General features: G+C 29.3%; 1 protein-coding gene across 5 annotated transcripts in view; it reads left to right on the forward strand.

Moving 5' to 3' along the window:
- Window positions 1-17,153, forward strand: part of LOC130668593 (homeotic protein ultrabithorax) — a 639,564-nt gene that overhangs the window by 409,344 nt on the left and 213,067 nt on the right. For 3 of the 5 annotated variants that reach the window (XR_008990046.1, XR_008990044.1, XR_008990047.1), the window contains exon 5: window positions 6,943-7,331. The gene's annotated coding sequence lies outside the window, so the exon portion shown is untranslated. The remainder of the gene's footprint in view (window positions 1-6,942; window positions 7,332-17,153) is intronic. The other 2 variants (XR_008990048.1, XR_008990045.1) reach the window with 2 other exon arrangements.

Genomic DNA, 17,153 nt, shown 5'->3' on the forward strand with positions numbered 1-17,153 from the left:
TACTTAATTTTCTGAGTTCAATAAAATAAAATCCAAAAGATAAAAATCTTTTTCTAAAATTTTGAAAAATATCTAGTTTTTTTTTTAATTTTTTGAAGAACAGTTAAAAAAAATAGACAAAAAAAAATCCAAAATATTCGAAATTTTTTTTTTTTTAAACAAGCTTCTAAAATTATAAAGCTACTCTGTAACGATAACGTCATACTTGTGTAGATTTTAGATGAACTATCAGTAAATATTACCCAAAGTAATAATGAATAATCTCCATAAAAAATATGTAATTTTTCCCTAATTTTGTCCGCTAGTGTTACATTTTTTTATTTGCAACAATAACATTAATAAATTTATAAAAATATCATATTTTATTTGTCCATGTCACCGACAATATGATCAGTAAATTTTACCGATTTTTGTCTGTAATTTTTCCAAAACTGTTTTTTCCGTGTATAAATAAAAAGTTGAATTAATATTATGATTGCTATCCACATATCTTTTGAGTTTAATTAACTGTATTTCTATCAATTACGTGAAGTACGTTCAAAATTAGTTGTGGCTCATAACCGATATATCATCGAATCCAATTTACTGCAGTGTACTATCTGTCTTGTTCTTTATCATTCTCATGCTGCGGAATGGGTAAATTTTATTACTGTGTGTTCTACCCTGTTATATATCGTTCGTGTACATACGTATATCATGTTACTTCTCACAAGTGTTTTGTTTAATTGCTACATATATACGTGAGTACATGAGTATCACGATTTTTAAATATTTAGGATTAATAATAATCACGCTGATGAATTATTAAAATAATTATATTTCTATATAAAAAATATGTATAAAACATGCGTATAAAATGATTAAATATATGTACTATAAATCACTTGTTGATAGCAGAGGAATAAAAAAAGTGTTATAAAGTATAAGGAAGATCTTGTGGTTTATCGTTTGGAGGTCAAGAAAGTCGTGAATTTCATTACTTGTCATACTTACAGTGTCGATTACAAGCTTTAACTAGAGGGTGATATCCTATTATCTCGTTGTTACCGGCTGCAAAATTAATTCGAGCAACACTTGTTTTAAACTCACTAGAATTGAATATTTAATCATTAGCCGTGACTTATTGAACATTCGCGAATTGATTAGAGACGATTAATAATAGTTTATTGCGTTTATAACTTTTTAATATCATAAATATAATTATTAGTATGTTTAGACATGTAAGTCAATTTGGACACTGTAAAAATTTGGGAGTGATTACGGATTTTATTTCAATCAGCATTCAATCCGCTCTGGAGTCTTAACACTTAAATAAATTTATATATAATAGAAATAACTTTTTTATGAGAAATATTATTATTTTAATAAATAATTAATTCAGGTATTAATAATTAACTCATAATATATTATGTTCTTAATTTATAAAATGTTTTAATGACTCACGAAATTATAATTCCATATAATGTATAGTAAAAACGTTAAATTATTTAATAGTTATCGTGACACACTGAGAGAAAAAAAATTAAATTCAAGTAACCATGTTTACTTAACTCATAATACTAAAAACAATGAAAAATTTGCTACATCGAAGTATACTTATTATATAATATTTCTTATCTTTATAACTATTGTTTACATCTACTCATAAATTTCTACAGACAATGCATTTTTACTAAAATTAAGAAAATATTTACTTAGCACTATTTAAGTAAAATAATACTTGAATCAAGAAATTTTACTTGGAAATATACACTTTTTTCTCTCAGTGCATAGTTTTTATGGGAATATTTTATATTTCGGTACAATATAAAATGTTATTTCGTGGTATGGTCGATGTAAGTCATGTGACAGTTTGTGACTCAGTGAAATTATATTAATGATGGAAAACGGATAATCTATTTCTTTAACTTCATAAGCGCGAAAGTTTTCATTGTCAGCTGCTTAGAATTTTTTTAAATTATTCCGCGGGAACTTATGTAGAGGGAGATCGTAATTATTTTTAGACTCAATATAAATATCAAAATATAAAGGACTTAACCTCAGATATAACAACATTAAACAATTTTGAAGAATTCCGATCTGCGTGTTATAATTATTCCTTTGATAAGGATGTTTAACAGAATTAATAATAATAATAATAATAATAATAGTTGATGATAATGACAATGGTAATAATAAAATTAATGATTATCGATTTGTACCTAGTGATTGATAATTAAATAATTATTAATTAACATCAATTGGATCCTTAATGCTTAATGTTTAATATTTAATATCTGATACTTAATTAATATCTAATACTTATATTTGATGACTAAGATTATTATATGTAGTTATTGATTATTAACTAATGATTAATTAAGTGATTAACTAATTAACTAATAAATATACTCATTGAAATTTTGAAAAGAATGATGTGCGTATATGTATAAATACTGTAATTTTTAATTTGATGGTCCTTAGGGAGCTACGGCTCTAGGATCAAATAAAAATTATTATCTATCTATCTATCTATCTATCTATCTATGTACACTCTAGAACCAAGTGTATTACAAGTGTATTATTTTTACACATATTAAATGTGTTCTATGTTTAAGACCGTAAGCGAAACTATGGTTTTTTGTAGTCATTTAAAACACGTTTCACGGTGTATTAAATATCTATAGATTGCCTATGGCGTTTCAATGTTATTTGGCAAGTGTGTTAATTTTGACTATACACTCGGTTTAAGAGTGTATTAGTAATTTACTCTACGATTTACTCCAATTCTATTCCATGGAATTTTTCTATAACTAACCCCGCATTATTATAGTACCCAAAATATAACTCTTTCACGAATCTTATGTAAACAAAACGTTCCAAAAAAAAGTTATACAAGGGTAACAAATTTCTTTTCATTTTTCAAAGTGACCTCGGATCCTCCGGATACGACAAATATATTTCTAAGACCATATCTTGAACATTGAAAGAGGTGAAAATTTTATTTGTCTCCCAAAGTGACCTTGCATGGTCCTATGATTCTACATATATTTGTCTAGGGCCGAATAAAAATCACACAAGGTCAGCAAAACTTTTTTTCTCGGTCAAAGTAACTTTGCATGGTTTTATAAAACCATACATGTTTTACTATAACCAATAAATAGGCATACCAATATAGAAAAACTTTCAATTTACGTCTAATATTTCGACTCGGGAACATTTTCCTAAACTTCTCTTCGGAGTGAAATTGTCTCGAGTATAAATATCCACATATTTAACAAATTATATGTATTCTTTAAAAATATTAATGTCTTACAGCAATTACTTAGCATAAACAATGCTGTCAAAGGCCAAATAATTAATAACTTTTCAATAAGAACTCGTCAGTAGTGATAACGAGTACAAAGTGTAATCTATATCTCATTTTGTTTGAACATTTGTAAGAGTAATTACGTCCCGTCGCATGGGAATGCAAGGACGTTATCACCTTTTTTTTCGCTAGTCGGCGATATACTCAACTATGCAAAAATACTAAAGTCTGCTCACGTCCGTTGGCTTGTTATGTCAGTTTAAAGATAATTTACAGATTTAACTAAATCATTAGTAACCTAATTCTTTCGAAATGTATGAAACATAAATTTTAAAAAATTGTTTTTAATTACTGTGGAAGTACTGAATACAATTACCGTGAGTTTAATCGAAATTTACGATAGTTTTTCGTTTTTTTCAATTAATTATTTATCATAATTTTTTGTAAAATAAAAAGTTTTATTTAGATTTATAAATTGTATATTTAATAGGTAATTGTTGTATCATACTTCCTGTTTTAAATTTATTGAAGAAATTAAACTAACCTTAAGAATTTAATTAACGCAATCCGGTATTGAACGTTTTTATTATACGTGTGATAATAATTTAATAATATTATTGGAGCTCTAAGTTTTTGCTATCAATTTAATATAAATATGAGTAAAAAACGATATCATATACATTAATGCTGTAAGTAAGACATTTCCAATAACCAATAAAATATTATAGTGCAAATGTTTACTCTTTTACTTTTTTGTTTTATGAAAATGTATGAAATTGTTTGAAATTAGTTATTAACTGGCTATCGGAGTGCGATTAATGCTACTGGATTGATGTGACTGAACATGTATGATATGGCGACAATTGATATCGTGTTGTAAAGTGGATGCATTGTAACAAATTGGATTGAGTTTTATTTATTCGCTTAACAAAATAAGAAAAGTCATATTGCCTCAACGTGATTAAATGTATTTAATTCAAGTATAAAGATTACGAAATATTTAATAATTTTATCGATTTATTTTAATTTAGTTCATGAAAACTGAACGTTCCGAGTCAGAAAATTTGATCTAATTTTAGTCTAACTAGACTGTATTTGGAATAATTGGTCTATTTTTGAACTATAGCTGATTTATCTTGAAAATTTTATTTAAATTTCAAACTGTATTTGGTCTCAAGACGAAAAAATGGATTTTTTGACGCAAAATATTTTTACTCGCCCTAAGAAAATTTTCACGACCCAAGAAAATTTTTATTTGATCCAAGAAAATTTTTTACATGCCCTATGAAGATTTCTGTATCCTTAATGAAAAATAAAGATTTTGCATAAAAATGCAACTATTAGAACAATTTTTTCCAAAAAAATGTAATTATTAAAACAATGTTTTGCAAAAAAAAATGCAACTATTAGAACAATTCTTTCCAAAAAAATGTAATTTTTAAAACAATGTTTTGCAAAAAAATGCAACTATTAGAACAATTTTTTTCAAAAAAAATGTAATCATTAAATCAATATTTTGCATGAAAATGCAACTATTAGAACAATTTTTTCCAAAAAAATGTAACTATTAAATATATTTTGCAATAAAAATGCAACTATTAAAAAATGTTTGCTCATTTCCGTAAAATATTTTTAGTATCGTTTTTAATTATTCTCATTAACTTATAATTAAAACTTGTGAAATAATGAGTTACATTTATTAGTGTAATTTTTTGGGCTGATTATAAATCGATTTAGTTCCACCTACAATAAACATGTTCTAGACTAAAAAAATTTTTCGCCCCGACGATTTAAAAAAAGTTTCAAATGGGGAAAAGTTTTTTTTGAGATTTCTTAAAATGAAGTTTTCCTGACTCGAATTGGATAGTAAAGGAAAATCCTCTGTAAGTTAATATATTTTTTTCCAATGTTATATAAAAATTTACAAACTAAAAAACTTTAGAGAATAAGTCTCGAAAAAATTTTAAATCGCTTTCAAATCAAATGGCGGCGCGTGTCAAAGGCTCAAGAAACGGAGAAAGAAGTAAAAAAGTTAAAAAATAAAAATAAAAGTATGCAAGACAAGACAAAAACAAAAACGAACTGCAGAAAAGCCAGGGCACGCAGGCGCAAAATGCGATAGAGCTACAGCCAAACTTTGGTAAACATATGAATACGAGAGAGAGCCGAAATTAGTGGCAAGATGGCCGTCGTTTGTCCCCTCCAATCTTATTCGGCGCCGACTCTCTGCGTTTCCATGCATCTCTCATTCGTCGCTTTTATCGAGAGATGTAAGCCGACTCGATGCCGGCCGGCTCTCTTGCTCTCGCGTGCTTTTAAACTCACAAACTACTCAATGCTGCTTGTTCACTTACCCAAAGATATTTTTAACTTGCTTCATGTGGTCAACACCCAAAAGACGTCGCAACTATTTTAGCTTTTTTTTCTCACATTCTGATACTCGCCAGCGAATATTCCGGATGCCGTAATGATAGCTTAGGATAACCCATGAAAAATCAAAACTCAACCGTATAAAATGTTCTACAATTATGGGTATGACTGTTGATTTGATAATGATAACCAGGAAAATAAATTTATGACTCATTATTTTTATTTGATTTTTTTAATAATTCCATCGATTGTTGGCTATCAATTTTTTCTACGCAGAAAAACAGGATTCCTTGGCGCAAGAAATTTTTACTCGTCCCAAGAATTTTTACTTGTCTCAAGAAAATTTTTACTCGCCCCAAGAAAATTTTTAATTGACCGAAGAAATTTTTCAATTGATCCAAGAAAATTTTTGCATTATGAATTGAGAATAAAAATTTTCTTAAACCAGAAAAAATTTTCTTGAGTCAAGAAAAAAGTTTATTCATCCCAAAAAAATTTTTACTTGACTGAAGAAATTTTTACTTGATCCAAGAAAATTTTTACTTAATCCAAGAAAATTTTTACTTGATCCAAGAAAATTTTATGTGACCCAAGGAATTTTTTGCATTATGAATTGAAGATACAAATTTTCTTGAGATGAGAAAAAATTTTCTTGAGCCAAAAAAAAAGTTTACTCGTCTCAAAAAAATTTTTACTTGACCGAAGAAAATTTTATGTGACCCAAGGAATTTTTTGCATTACGAATTGAAGATTAAAAATTTCTTGAGACGTGAAAAAATTTTCTTGAGGCAAGAAGAAATTTCTTGCGTCAAGAAATTTTTTTTAGTCCTAAGAAAATTTTTTCCTTCATTTTAAAATGAAAAATTTTTCTTGTGCGAAGAATTTTTTGTTTTCTGTCGTAAAATAATTCAATTTTGAATTACTGTTATTATTATAGTATTGTTATTAAAAATAACAACATTTTATAATTTATTCACAACACTAAAGAATTTATTTCTTTCAAAAAACGAGTTGAAATTTTTAATCTCCAGAAAAAAAAATCAATACACACACTCGGCAACTGCGTATAGCATGTTCTGTCTCTGTAAATGTCTATATGTAAGATAAAACTTTTGTAACGTTAGCTTTGTTTTATGATATCAATTTACATCGTCGTATACTTTTGTTTGTTTATTTTTTATTTAATTTTTTTTTTCATTTTTCTCACGAGTAATATAAATAATTATAATTAAATGTTTATTGTTATACAATAAAATAACTCTATCAATAATTAAAAATTACAGAGTTTGGAAGATAGTATCCGCAGTGAGGCGCGGCAACGGTTAGAAATCACCAGCTGGTCCATACTTAGTGGAGGGGAACAGAAAAGATGGCTGTTGTGTTGAGACAGACTTCGCATCGCAATCCGAGGACTTTGTGTGATTTAGAATATTTTAAATCCCTGTATAAATTTTCAAGTGATAACACGTGAGTGATAAAAGTGATAATGACATTTAGATGAATGAAAATGAGATTCCTAAAAAAAGAGGAAAAAAATTTGCAGATCGGATGCGGCCACGCCCAAGTTATGCGGCCATCTTGCTGTTACTACACCACGTGAGTCAGTGAGGTATACCTACCATGTGATAAATCAGCCATCTCTCAGCGATCATCTGCTAACGCTAGCATTCAGGTAATTCCTACAGAGATTATTTTCTTGGTTATATTTGTTTGTTTAACACTTTATGATATCAAGAACAAACAGCGCAAGCAGAAATAAAAACAAACAAAAGAAACTCATTCCGATTCCGTGTCACTGTTTAATTTTTCGTAAACAGAGATTAGTATCAGCTGATACGGAATAAGTGTCTACTGTAACTGTTTTACCATCGGTTTTTTATACAGGCATTTATGAGAGTAATCATATTAAAGTACATATATATACTCAGTAACTCATAATTAATATATCACTCATATTAAAATAACAACAACACAGTTTACAGCGGGAAAGAAAGGGAAAGGAAAGAATTTTTATTAAGGGTCGGCAGTATTGACCGAATGTTCGAATATTACTTTTCTAATTACGTCTCGTTCTCGAATAATTATATCATTCGAATGATGAAAATCTGCCGAAAATTTTGTTTTACACATTTTTAAGAAGGCTATAAAAATTGCTGTAATAATAATCGATTAATGAATTAAAAGAAAAGTTAAGTTGACCGATTTTCAATTCAATTTTGAAACCTTAATACACTGAGAAAAAAAAATACTTTTATCAAGAACATTTACTTGATACAAGAATATATATTCTTCATAATTTTCAAGAATATATAATTTTGTCTCAAGAATTCGTAGAATTGAAGGAAATAATTTTTATTTAATTCAAGTAAAGCTATTCTTTTGTTTACTCATAATATAATATCAAATTCATATAATAACAAAAATAAATTCGATGCTCTTTTCTCAAGGAATTGATAATTAATAATAATAAAATAAATATTTTGAACGGATTTCTTGAACGAAGAAATTCATGTTTGGAAAATAGTATTTTTTTTTCTCAGTGTACGGCTCAAAATTTGGTAATTTAAAAAAAATTCTTATTCGTCTACGAGAAAAATTCTTTTGAAATTATCATTTAATCTACGAGTGCAACAAAGAGTCCCGTTTATTTTTCTGAGTGTGAGAAAGAAATCCGGTGGCGATTCCCCTTAAGATGTACTTTTATGTTAACTATTTGTTTCTCATATAGTAATAATTTCTATTGCCGATAGCAATAGTTACCATCTCGATAGTAATATATCTTATGCACTGAGAAAAGAAATATTTGTCCCAAATAAATCAATTTAGTTATGACTTTTTTAAAAATATATCTTAATGACAAATAAATATATTTGGTACAACTAAATATGACAGTTGATTCAAATAATTTTATAATTTGACGGAAATAAATCAATTATTTGTGGTAAGTAATTGATATATTTGTGGTAAAGATATTAAATTTGCGACAAATAACCTAAAATTTGGCGACACTATACATATATTTGAAGCCCTTATTTATTTGTAGCAATTGGATCATTTCTTTACCACAAATAAATCACTTATTTCACGCAATTACACGGAAAGAAAATTATAGCAGCGGTTCCCATAATTTTGTGAAATTTTTTCCTATACCATCATAGGAATTACGACCATAAATTATGGGAGCGGTTCCTATAATTATAGGAATGTTTCCCATAATTATAGGAATAGTTCCTATAATTATGGGAATGATACCCATAACACTATAGGAATGATTCCTATAATTATAGGAATGGTTCCTATAATTTATAGGAATACTTTCTATAATATTATAGGAACCATTCCCATAATATTATGGGAATGGTTCCTATAATAGTATGGGAACTATTCCCATAATATTATGGGAATGATTCCCATAATGCAATTAGAATGGTTCCTATACCATTATGGGAATCATTCCCATAATATTATGGGAATAGTTCCCATACTATTATAGGAACCATTCCTATAATATTATGGGAATGGTTCCCATATTATCATGAAAAAATTATTTTAAAGAAGTGTGGTAATCACTTCTACAATACACAGAAATATTATTAAACATAAAAACAAAAATTCAAACATTGAAAAAAAAAATCGTATTTGGCAAAAAAACATTAAAATTTTTTAAAAAATTTTTTGTCAGCACAAAACATTCAAGAAAATTCAAATTTTGGGAAATTTCTACACTATTGTGCAAAAAAAAAATTTTATGATATTATAGGGATGGTTCCCATAACATTATGGGAATAGTTCCCATAATGGTATGGGAACCATTCCCATATCATTATGGGAACCATTCCCATAATTGTATGGGAACTATTCTCATACTATTATGGGAATGGTTCCTATAATATATGGGAACCATCCCTATAGTAGTATAGGTACTATTCCCATACCATTATGGGAACCATTCCCATAATGCATAGTAAAACTTCCCATAATTTTCTTTCCGTGTACACTCTAAAACCAAGTGTGTTACAAGTGTATTATTTTAACATATATTAAATGTGTTCTATGTTTAAAGCCATAAGCAAAACTATATAGTTTTTCGTAGTCATTTAAAACACGTTTCACGGTGTATTAAATATCTATAGATTGCTTATGGCGTTTCAATGTTATTTGGCAAGTGTGTTAATTTTGACTACACACTTGGTTTTAGAGTATAAACTACTCAAATATATTATATCTTTCTTACAATTAAATATTAATTTGGCCATATACAAGTATACGATATCTTTCGCTCAAATGAATCTAAGTTGGCTCAAATAAATCTTTTTTTTAGTGTGTCTAAAAAATTTTTAATTTTGCCTTCTAAGATAGTAATGATTATCATCACGGATTAGAATGTTTACCATCTAAATAAGAATGCTTACCATCTCCGATAGTAATAGCTTAACATAAAAGTATGACAATGATTATCACATAAAGATGGTAATCATTCCCTATTACAAGATGGTGATAGTTGGCATTCGTTTTTCAGCGTGTAAAAATTGCGTTAGAAACATCGGACAATTGAAATTAAAATTACAGCAACTCTCAATTTTCTTCTGGTCCTCGACGATATTAGGAAGAAAATCGAGAGAAGGTTAAACGCCGGTAATTGGGTGGGGATCCGTCGGTGACTTTTGCCTGTACTCGTGCAAGAATAAAGGGCCTTAAAAGAACGTAGTGTAATATCCTAATATCTAGTATTTCGTTAGTCATATCAATATACGGGATACAATTATAATTAGTTCAATAACTCAATATCGTCAACAAGAGTTTTTAGTACATTTACAGCTATTCATTTCATTGTAAACAAGGAAACAATCCGTTCGTTATAGGATTACTTGTAATAATGCATACATTATTTAAATTATCGTTATAAACAGTAATTGACATGGTACTTAAATAATTGCTTTCATCTAAAGTACTGTTTAAACTGTTTTTAACCATTTTTTCACTACAAATTTCTGAAAAACTTCAAAATGTTAATAGCTATGTTATTAGATCTTTTGGCTTCTTAAATAAAGCGAAAATAGTAAGAGCACAAGAGATAAAAATAGCCGCCGAGTTGAGGGTGCAAGTGAGAAGCTCGATTCGTTATCGCTACTCTTCAATTTGTTTCTTTAAATATATCTATAACTGACTGGAATACGGAAAATTAATAAATAAAAAAATTGTACGTTGTAAAATAAGAAACATTTTTAATTGCAAAGATAGTTAGTTAAGATCATATAATTGAGTACATCGTTTACTATACACTATCACTAACCAGCATGGAAAAGGTTCTGCTGGCGGAGCTGTAAGGCAGTTAAAATTAGAAATAACGTAAAAAAGGGTCAAACGGAAGAAAATCGAGTCTATTGCACTTGAGAATTAACTGAGATGAAGGTTTCAAACTTTCAATATCTTAGTCGATTTATAGTATGCAATAAATAAGAAAAAAAAATATGTATTGACAATTTTTCTATAATGTACGTCATTCCATCCCTAGCGATGCCGTCGCATCTTGATCAGGTCTAACCAAATATTGCGAACCGCAAATATTTATCTCCATGGATTTATGAGTATCATGGAGAGGTTAACGTATCCTCATAAGCTATAAACCTATCTGCTTCTCTATAACTTTCATTCTGTTACATGAATTTGTTACTGACCTCAAAAAGGTATCGGTAACATAAAAAAAAATTTAGGAACCTAAAACTTACTTCAACGTGAAATTATTTCTGAGAAGATAGGATTATTGAGATTCAATACTGAAATATTAGGAAACTCAAGAATCTACGGCGAATTTGAATTTCATAGAAGGGATTAAATTTATAGATATTAAGATTATTGCTAAATCTATAGTGTAGTGTATTTACTCGTGTATAACTTATACTTATTACTTGCATCCATAATTTTGACTACATTAGGGTGATTCATTTCCGCAAGTTTTTTTTCTTAAGTGCTCAAGCAAAATCTCAATCTACATCGAAAAAAAAAAATTTTCACCAAATATAAGCTCTTAATTCCAATGCTAAGTAAAAATTTTTTTTTTTAATTTCTAATGCTGAGCTGATTTTCATGATATTGAGAAACGAATTGTTGACTCTTGTAGGGGATTCTATGCTCTTTAAAATTGTTTTTGGACTTTTTGATGTAGCTCACGCTGGTTCGCCAGTAAGAGTTATCGAACTAAATTTTTTGACGAAAATCGCGATTTTTTCATTTTTTAGGACGAACCGTTAAGTATAGGGAAACAAAGAAAACATATATTTGAAGGAAATTTCATCCTCTTTAAAAAAGGTCTTCAGACCTAAGTTGCTCCGACCGATAGTTTATGAGTTACAGCAATTTTAATAATAGAAAATATAAAAAATGTAAAAAATCATTTTCCATTTTTGATCTATTTTTTACATTAATTACAAAATTTACAAAAATTTAAACTATAATTGCAGTATTCTATGAATGGATCAATGAGTTCTAAAAAATTTTGAGTAGAAGTGCAATAGAAAAATCGTTTCAGTACCCGGAGGAATTGTTCTCGTTTGAAATGCTATGGTGTCATAATATAGCCGGACCATTTTGCCTACCATGTGGAAAGTGATATCAACACATGCAAAAATTACCATAACCATAATAAAATTGACAACGATTACAAACCACTGTAATCATGATAAATTTTACTATAGTCATGGTAATTTTTGCATGTGTTCATTTCAATTTCCGTCAGATGGCCAGCATAGTCCGGCTTTACTATGGCACCAAAAACAAGAACAATTTCTTCGTTTATTTATCACAGATTAATAAGAAGCTAGACGGTAGTATACTGTAGTTTAGAAGCTTAGTATATGAAAATCTTCTGAAGCTATATGTTTATGTATATATTTCGAAGCATAATATATTGATATTAATATGATAGGTTTATTATTAGACTAAGCTCATAAAATGATTCATCAAAAAATTAAAGACATATTATGCGTATATATAAAGTCAACAAAAAGCCGTGGTTCGTTGTGTGTAGTAAATTATATTTAACTAATATATTTGTGACAATATACGTTTACTGGCTATACATGGAGAGAAATATACAGTAGGTAACTATTTCCATACACATGATGCTGAGACAAGAATAAATAACATTGGCAATATTAATATGTTTTATTGCGCAATTTCTTATGTTTATGGGAATGGTTTTCGAGTAGCGTAATGACTTCTGCAGTATAGACAAACATACAATTGACACTTATTAATGCTTACAATTTTTTTTTGCCTCGGTGTTGCGTGTACAGTAAAAATTTATCGTCTTTGCATAGTAAAATGAATGGATTAGGGTGGAACTTATACTTCCGATAGTTATATTTTCTATTGCGATTTAAATAATAATATAATAATAAAAAACCTTGGACTGTCTTTAGTGTAACAAACTATATATTTATAGATTCCATCAAAATAAAAATATGATGTATAGGTATGTATTTTTTTTGCGGGAAATCGAAAAAAAAAAAATTGTTTCGTTTATTAGAGTAATGCGGGGTATGTGCGCTGTGGGTAAGTGTGCGCAAACCCATTTATTTTGGACTGAAATGCATGGGTTCGCGCACACTTGCCCCTAATGACTAATTGTAACATAGTTTTATATTAGATACCGAAAAAACGTTACATTGTGACTACACCAAACTGAAAGCATATCATTGGCAACCATTGATACGTTTTAGAAACCAGATGATTTTTTATTGTATCAGAATAATGATTAACGCATCTATAGATATGTTTTTCTTAGTATGCGTAAAGGGTTATAATTTGAATCTCCCATTTTATCAGAAAAAGTTTAGTGAGAATGTAAATAATTGACGATAAGTTGTACGAGAAAATAAAAAAATTTATGCGGTTACAAAAGGTAACTTATTGGATGGTAGTGTCGCGATTTTAAAGTTGTGTTGAACTTTAATATCACGTACGAACCCTTGGAGAGATTGTGCTGGTGCGAGATATCGCCAGAAAAAACCGGCTGGAATTGCTTCATCCAAACAAGAACTATCTCTTGAAGAGGATCTGGATATTAATCAGCGGAAGAGCAAGAGAACGTCAGTTAGCAGGCCGTGAATCTCTTGGTGAAAGCTATAGCTCGTTCTTGGAGTCTGCAATCAAATTCAAAGCTTTGACTTTGCACTGAAAAAAATAATTGCTAGCTGCTAGCGATTATTTTCTTTAACAGCTAGCAATTTTTAAGATGTTCATGAGAAACATCTGGGATGGAACAGTATAATGGAGATGCAACTCAGTATGATCTAGATTATACTGGGTACTATCAGAAATTTTTTTTTTACCTTAGATGTAACTGAGTATAATCTAGGATGGTAGCCAGTATCGTCTTGTTCTTTCCGTGTACGCTTCATAGAAATATCTAAGGATAAGTCGTAAATGATCTATCCTAAAACAGTTGGTGTTATGTCACCGCTTATCATTGTCATGGCAGCGGTTGCTATGGATACTGTTGTCATGGCAGTGGTTGCTATGGATACTATTGTCATGGTAACGGTTGCTATGGGGACTGTTGTTATGGAAACGGTTGCTATGGGGCTTGTTGTTATGGAAACGGTTGCTATGGGAACTGTTGTTATGGCAACGGTTGCTTTGGGGACTGTTGTTATGGCAACGGTTGCTATGGGGACTGTTGTCATGGCAACGGTTGTGGATAATAGAGACAATACGCATCCATGATGAATATTTTTAATGACGACTTTTTCATAAAGGGAGCGTGGAAGGTAGTTATCAAAACGTTACAAGAGGTAATAAATAATGGGCGCGCGTCTGCGCGCAAAAGCCTTCTAGTTGTTAAATAAAGTTGTGTATATAACATTGAAGCCATTTTATAATTGTGATTGCCACTGTCCTTCCTTTAGTTAGTTTATAACAATTAGCTTTTATTTTTCGATGTACATAGTTGCCCCATACTCTTCTAATTTCCACCAATATATATGTTTCAGCGATATTCTGTAAATATTTTTATCCTATACTAAAGCTATTTTTTTATGGGTTATAGATTTTTACATAAATATGACTTATCCTAGCAAAATTCGTCAATGTTTTATAATAATTTTTCTTTAAGAAAATCTAACAAACGGCGTTACCGAATATCTGTCACTCGAATGACCCTCAATGTCAATAATTTAAAATGTAAAAGCAAAAGTTATAATCTCTTACCAATACTGTTCCGCAAAATTGTTGAAGTAGGAGCCTCTAATGCCGAATACAATTGCCTGCTTATCATTTTAACGTTTCCAGTACACGTCAGAAGCGGACGAGGAAAATTAATAGTGCAGCAATTATGATAATAACAATTGAACACTAATGTAGAATATTCGCTTTTAATCGTAGCATACAGGTGAATTTCTGGCTAGTTTTACATATTAACTTTAAAAAAAAAATTAATTATTATAATAATTAATATATGGTAATTAATAAGTATTAATAGCATATAATAATTATTATAATAATTAATATATGGTAATTATATTTTAAAATGCTATTCAAGTCCTCAATGCCCTAAACGAAGCGCATTAAAGACTAAATCACCTTTTTAAAAAGATGTTTTAACCCTCCAAGGCCTATAATACTTTTAATCTGTAACTTCGAATGAGCCCAATTTTTTAGCATGATATTATAGTTAAAATAATAGCTGCGTTTTAAGTAGATAAAGATATTTCCACCTAATCGTGAGCGTCCGAGTAGCAGTGCAGCAGTGGTTATACTTCATATTCGTTAGGGCTTGGTTTCGAATCTCGGCGGCAGAAGATTAGTTTTTAGCAGTTTTTTTCGAATTCTTTGGCAGTTTCCATTTTCCAATGCATCGTTTGTGTTTATTGATCACATAAGATAAATCATTAATCATATACTAATAAGTCAAAAGTTCTAATTATTCAATTCGAATTTCGAATGACTAATAGTACTATTCTATTCGAACGTTTACTCGTATAACTTTAGCTATTATTATTAGTATTTCAGATTTCTTTATTTTTATCTTACAACAGAACATTTATTACTAAGAAATTGTTTGTGAAATTTTTAAATTTCAAATTTTCTTCGATCATGGCGTCCATTTCTAATTAGCTGCCCCTTTGTCCCTTCTGTTTCTTTACCAATTGTACGCGATCCAATGAGAGTCTTTCTCGATCCATAAATTTAGGCTCTGGAGGCTTACTTAACCTTTGTAAAAAGATGTTTTGAACCTAAACTTGGTAAAAGTCGACAAAGTTACCACGTTTTGGTTCAAATCATCTTTTTGATGTATGGATCTTCATATTTTAAAAAGATGATTTAAACCTTCTTAACCTCATGTAGGATTTGGAGGCTCAAATCACCTTTTTAATTTTGACTTGGGGATTATCATTTTCGTTCACAGCCTCTCTTATAATCTTGAACTAAAGCTTTTAGTGTCTGTGACAAAAAATATAAGTAAACAAATTAATAAGAGACATCGTAACTTCGACAAATAATAAAGTATTCTTTAAACAATATTAATTAGGGAGACTAGTGCCTTTTAAGCGATAATCAATCTGAAGATAATTAACGTTTATTAAACATCTGGTACTTAAAATTGTATATTTACGAACACAAAGTTCGAATCTGTTCAGATAGCGAAAATTATATTAATTGTGATCTGAACAGATTTGGACGGATTTTTGCAATAACGTCTTAACTTCTAAGGTTCGATAAGACGTTATTGCAAAAATCCGTCCATTTAATCTTTTGCTCTCGGGGTTATATGCGTTGACATTATATTATTATATTATGTTATTATATTAGCGGAAATTTTTGTTTTTCTAATATTATTTGTCATAATAGTTCTTTTATGTGGTTTGATGCTTTCATTATCGTTGAAACAGGAAACCGATAATTGCTTTCCATGTTGTCAGCATGTAATTGTACTTCGAGCGAAATCTTATCTAAATTTTAGTTATATGTGTAAGGCCAAAGTAACATAATTTTGATATTTTCCATTGACTAATAGAAAACAAACTAGTAATTTATATACCAACGTCATAACTGAAAGTCGCTGCACGGAGAGAAAAATATCGCCAGAATGACTATCCAATGTATCCTTAAATGACGTATCGTCAGAATAACGATTCGTATACCTAATTTAGGAATACTCACATATTAATTTAATAATCTATAGTATCGTTAAAATAAAGAAACGTATTTGCGTTAGGTTAAATATTCGTTTATTTAATTTAACAATACGACGAATAGCCTTTGTAACGATTTGTAGTTTCGTTGATATAGGTATCTGTATCGCCAGCGTGAGGATCCGTATAGCTAAATTGGCTATACGTATCATCGTTCTCGGTTGCCGGATGCCTAAATACAGAGTTTGCGCAATAGTCATGTCAGCGATTCATAAAATGCCTAAAATAAGGATACGGATCGTCATTTTGACGATCCACTGTGAGGATACTCTGTATAGCTGAATTGGCTATACGACGTA

This window comes from Microplitis mediator, chromosome 5 (assembly GCF_029852145.1).
Source record: "Microplitis mediator isolate UGA2020A chromosome 5, iyMicMedi2.1, whole genome shotgun sequence".
Taxonomy (NCBI): domain Eukaryota; kingdom Metazoa; phylum Arthropoda; class Insecta; order Hymenoptera; family Braconidae; genus Microplitis; species Microplitis mediator.